Source organism: Phalacrocorax carbo, chromosome 2 (assembly GCF_963921805.1).
Source record: "Phalacrocorax carbo chromosome 2, bPhaCar2.1, whole genome shotgun sequence".
Taxonomy (NCBI): domain Eukaryota; kingdom Metazoa; phylum Chordata; class Aves; order Suliformes; family Phalacrocoracidae; genus Phalacrocorax; species Phalacrocorax carbo.
In genome coordinates this window covers 94,932,340-94,937,769 of record NC_087514.1, presented here as the reverse complement: position 1 = coordinate 94,937,769, position 5,430 = coordinate 94,932,340, and the positions used below count along the sequence as shown (strand labels likewise).

The 5,430-nt window shown below is 47.1% G+C and overlaps 1 long non-coding RNA gene across 1 annotated transcript; it reads left to right on the top strand.

The window, feature by feature from the left end:
• The first annotated feature begins 847 nt into the window (after window positions 1-847).
• LOC135311727 (uncharacterized) lies at window positions 848-3,118 on the top strand. Its single transcript, XR_010371315.1, has 3 exons — window positions 848-2,110; window positions 2,500-2,614; window positions 2,924-3,118. It is a non-coding gene; the product is annotated as an uncharacterized LOC135311727 (long non-coding RNA).
• The last annotated feature ends 2,312 nt before the right edge of the window (window positions 3,119-5,430 follow it).

Genomic DNA, 5,430 nt, shown 5'->3' with positions numbered 1-5,430 from the left:
AGGCTCCTACTATAAAAAAATCCTACAGGAGCCAGATGCCCCAGACCCTGACAAAGATTGATCAAGTGGCTGGTTGTATCACCTTTCACTTTGCTTTGGCAAGGGGGGAAGCACAGAATGATGGAAAGTTTTCAGGTGGAGTTGTATTTAAGTTTGTTTTGTTTTAAGAGCTGCAGATGGGAGTCATTCTACACAATGCGGTGCCAGTAGAGAGACGGGAAAAAAAGGACTATAGGTATTGAGAAGCACTCATTCCTGAATGCAGTGTGCTACAGATTTATGCTTTGTGAGAGGTTGGGTTAGATCATCACCGTGGAAAGGAAATCTATTAAATGTGTCTGCTGGAGGTACAGGAGGCTCTGCGACATGTCTCCCGGGGCAGGGTGAATCTTTGGGCAGAGATCCGCTTTGGAGATGGGACGGGAGAGAGAGAGAGATGCTCGTCTGCGCTGCCAGGCTTTGCAGAACCGCTATGCTAACTCTTCCTGCAGCTGAGGCCGGGGTGCTCCTTCATTGGCGGGCCGGACCCTTTCCGACCTGCACGGTCAGCTCCGATGCTCCTTACAGCACCGCTCAGGGTCGTTCCTGAGGTAACTCGCTGCCGTTTCAAGGGCCATTCAGGCCGGCCGGGTGCTGCGGCAGGTGCTTCCGTGCTGCGGGACCCGGCCCGGGCTCCGTCAGGCCGCTCTGAGGGCTCCGAGCGGGCCCCGGGCGGGCCCCGGGCGGGCTCCGGGCGGCCGGGTTCCTGCGGGCCGCCAGAGGGTGCTGCGCCGTGCGCGGCCGCCGGGCGTGAGGAGGCCGGGCCGCCGCCGCCGCTCTCCCCTCCCCGCCCCGCCGCGGCCCGCTGGCCCCCGCTGCAAGCCTGCCCTCGGGTGTTGCTGGGCTCGGCCTGGCCGGGCCGCTGAGCCCTCTCGGTCGGGTACGCCTCGGCCGGCCGTGAGGAAAAGCGCTTGTGGCGGTATCGCCTCGCAAGGGGAGAAACATCGACGCGGAGGATGAGGCGGTTGTGGCACCTCAGGGATGTGCGTGTCGGAAGCAACATCCGAGGGGAGCCCGTCTGGCTGCTGGGAAGGATCAGTTCCTTAACTTCGCACCCTCCGGCAGAGTCACCAGACATCATTTAACAGAGGTTTAAGACAAAACCAGAGAGAGCATCAGCCTGGGAATCACAGCCCTTTGCATACTTCCTGCCCTCTGCAGCGTTTGGCCACCCTGCCTCGCCCCATCGGCTGCACGCTGTGCGTGGTGCCTGGTGTCCCACCGGCCTGGGGTTGTTGCACAAACATTCCTTACAAAGACATCTCTTGGCACAAAGACCCTGGGAGCAGGATCCTAGGTTGAAATGAAACCTCCTTGGAATAAGTAAATACCAGGGGTTTATTTCCTATTAAGCTAGCAGGTTGTTTGTTCATTTTGCCGCAGTTTGCAGTGTCCGACAGATACGGGTGGATACTTCGTGTCTTCCTTCCTCTTTATATTTCCAGTCTGGGAACAGCAAAAAAGTTAGTGAAAGTGTAACATCTGTGAGAGAGAGAGAGAGAGAGAGGGAGAGAGAGAAAAGGATGAGGCAGGCTGGCCAGGCAGCCAGCCTCAGGAGATGGTAACACAGAAGAGCTATTCATTCTGAAAGCCAGTTGCTCCTCGCCCTGCTAGATTATAAATTGGACACCTTATTAAGAGCTGATCCTCCAGCAGCCCCACCCGGGGCTGTGCTCATGCTCTAAACCAGTGGAACGTAATCCTATTTCACTATTGATGCCTGTTACTGGATAAGCACATGTGCAAGCAGGGCAGAGGATACTAGGCAGAAAGAAGCGGCACCTTGGCTGTTTGCTGAATTGTCAGTTCAAGGAAAGAAGATAAAGAGTTTTGGGAGAGAGTGGGGAGGAAGTTGGTTTGCACTAGAATTTGGGTGCTTCTATGATGATGCTAGCTGCCTTACAAATAATTAAACCAGCATATTTTTTTTCTTGTTTTCTCAGTTGTAACTTAAAAATGCTGACTCACTGGCACGCTGTGCCAACCCAAATGTGGCTGCTGGGATCAACCGCTGGAAGAGCCTGACGAGATATAACCCCAGCATGGCATAGGCTTCAAGTGGGCCTCCTTGGTGATTCTGTTTCTCTTCTGATGGTTTGCTTGGCCACTTATTTCTTGTCAGAGTAGCTGAAAGGTCTCGACAGATTAGGCAGACACCAAGCTGAACAGTTGTGGTGAAAATTTCATGGGAACATAAGTTTAACAAATTCAGCAGTTTTATCATCCTTGGCAAGACTTCAAAGCTTTTTGACCTTCATGCACCTTTCAGTCATTTGGAAAGTTTTCCGACTGGCATTTGAAATGCACAAAGTTATTGCCAGTTGTTGTCAGAAGTAAATATCCGACATGTATTCTTCAGGGCTTACTTTTGTGCTGAAGAAAACAGGATGGAGTATTATAAACCTGTTTTAGTGTCTCTGAACAGTATCCCTGCTCATACATACATGTTTTTCCTTCCAGGCAAAACCAGCTGGGGCATTCAGACAATGCTGGATGCATCATGAGGATTCTGCATCGTCAGAACATTTATTCTGAATATTGTGTAGATTCACGGCTGGTTGATTCCCGTATTGAGGTGCCTCTGTTTTACTTTCCTTGGCAGGCAATTTAAACTTAGATATATTGCAACAGAGCAGTGGTCAGGAAATTCAAAAGTAACATGGAACTGCAACCTTAAAACAAGGCCCCTTCCCTGTGTAGCAGTGAGTTCTGGACATAGATTCAGGTGTATTTCAATGCTATCTTCTAGACTTCTTGACTTGTTTTGCATCTCATATAATTGAAAAACAGCTTTTGTGTTTCAGGAGGAAATATATTTCTTTCCGATCTGATTATTATTAGTGACTCATTTGTAATTTGAAAATGTTTGTGTGATCCTGTCCAGGTTCGGGGTCCTTGACTGTCACTGCTGTGCTGGAAAGCAATGACTCCTCAGATGTTCCTGGATACCTTTATGTATCTGTCTCCAACTACTTTACGAGCTCATGAAAATGAACACAAGGCATCTTCAACATTTCTCTCTTCTCCTCTACTATTTTTTACATAGGGCACTTTTTCCAATAACTGTTTCCTAGTAAAACAGTGCCTCTGAATTCATGCTGTGTGTGTATGTCTGTCTGTGTATGTGATTCCATGTGCCCTACCTCTGCACCTCCCCAAAAGTGTGGGCCTGTTGGTCAGTTAATTTGTCAAAAGAATACAGATCTGAAAGTGAAGTTCCTGTAAAGTTAAAAGAGAGAGGCCGATGGGTGTGCAAGAGAGCCTGTTTGTGCTAAAAGCATCATGGTGCTGTCAGCTCAGCTCACCTTTTATCAGGCGCTGGAGAACTCCCACTGGAGTGCGCCCTTGGAAATTAGACTTCACCCTCTCTGTCAGTCATGAACTGCTTCTTCATACTGGTGGTTTTGGTATGGTTAGTATAGAGACGGGAAGGCTGGGTTGAAAAACCAGAGTTTCTCTTTTGCTCTGTACTTTTGAGATGTCTCCTGCAGGTGATCAGGAGTCCATAGTTGTGTCCTAGGCACTGGGGAATCTCTGGTGCACACACCTTCAATTGTTACAGAGAAATATAACCATCAGATTTCAATATTATATTAGAAGTGTGGATCTAAGGAGATCCACAATCCACAAAACCAATTTTTGCTAAGGTCATGAAGGCTTTGAAAATAAGGGCAAAGCCTTGAATTTAAGCTGGAACTGAGTGGTCAGCAGAGCAAGGAATGGAGCTCAAACTTGTTCGGTGGTCTTGTGCTGCTGAGTAAGGGGACTGAAGCATTCTTCTACGGGTATCATTTCAAAACCTGCCAGGTTGTAGAAATCAAGCATAAGGGCCAAGTTTGATCTAGCACGTCATCCAATCAGAAATAGTGCTGAAGAATTGAGGTTATTGGGGTTATTGGGGTTTCTGGGATGAATGAGTTCAGATGAACATTAAATCTTCCCTTAGTCTTAATGCCAGTGATGGTGAATGGGTAACATTATGGAAATGTGAAATACTTTCCTATACCATTGTCAGCCCAGGCTCTTGCTTCAGCTTCTTCCAACATCTCTTCATTCATTTGCTGATCTCAGCCAAGCTCTTGAAGAGCTGGGTAATGGTGTTATTTGCATGGGAGGTGAAGATGATGTAGAGATGGGTGTCATATGTGCACTGCTGACGAGTCAGTCCATGGTGCCACCGAATCTTCTCTAGAGGCTTTATATAGATACTGGACGGGCTGGGTGAGGGGAAAGAATCTTGTGTTATTCAGCAGGTGGGAAAGGTTTTGGAGGTTAAGGAAAGAACAAGTGTTTATCATAAATCTCTTCAGTGTACAAGAGATTTACGTAAGGGATGAGTGAAGATGTACCAGCTCAGTTCCATAAGGCTGTGGACAGACATTTATTTTCAAACAGCTGAGCTGGTTGCAGATCTTGCAGCCATCCTGGATGCTTGCTACCAGTCCTCTGCTGATGGTGCCTGTACCACTTGCCCTGATATTAGAAAAGGTGGTGCAAGGTCTTCCTAATCTGTCATGTGAAGCCTCTCAGATAGTTTAAGTGCTGACAAAGGTCGTGTTAGTTAACCCAGCTGACATTGCTTTACATTTAAGAAAGAGCTGTTTACTAGTACAGCCTTACCCTCAGTTTTAGAAAGGAGAGGAGAGAAGGCGGCTGTAGCCTTTCCCACCAAACACATCTACAACCCCAGACAGTTCCTGTGTTGCCTCCTACAGGTCTGAAGCTGTGTAAGGCATGTGTGTGGGACTGAATATATCTACTGGAGCAGACCATGTTACTCCTGTTTTGGTGAATATGTAGTTGGATATTTTATGCCAAGCATGTGCGTAAAATATGTGTTAAGTACTTGTTTGTTACATGAGCAACTCAAATGGTGTATTCGGAGCTGTGTCAGCCTCTTGTGTAAACAAGAGCTGTAGGATGGGTACACAGTGTGGTAGAAGCCCAGGTAACTAAGAGATTGTTAGTATCCAAATTTACTAACAGAGCATTTACAAGAAATTTGTATTAATTATTATGTTACTACCACTGTGGTTAAAGCCAAACCAACAAGTTATAATAAAATGTATAAGAATATCCAGTTTGGGGCAAAGAAGAAAGCTCCTGTGCTCAAGGGATCATTCTGAAATGGGAGGAAGCAGGAAGAAAACATGCAGGTGGTTTTTAAGAGATCCTGGAATTCTTACAGGGTTTCCAGATCCAAAAATACAGGACTGTTGAGGAATCCTTGATGCATGCACAGGCAAAACAGTACAAGCTATAATACCGTTGGCCTGTTAAAACTGTGCGGCCCAGTTGTAAATATGTCTGTGTGCTGGTAGCGCTTTATCACGGAGAGCTGATAGTACCCACTACTGTGATTTTCAGGTAGTGAAACATGCTCTCTGTTAT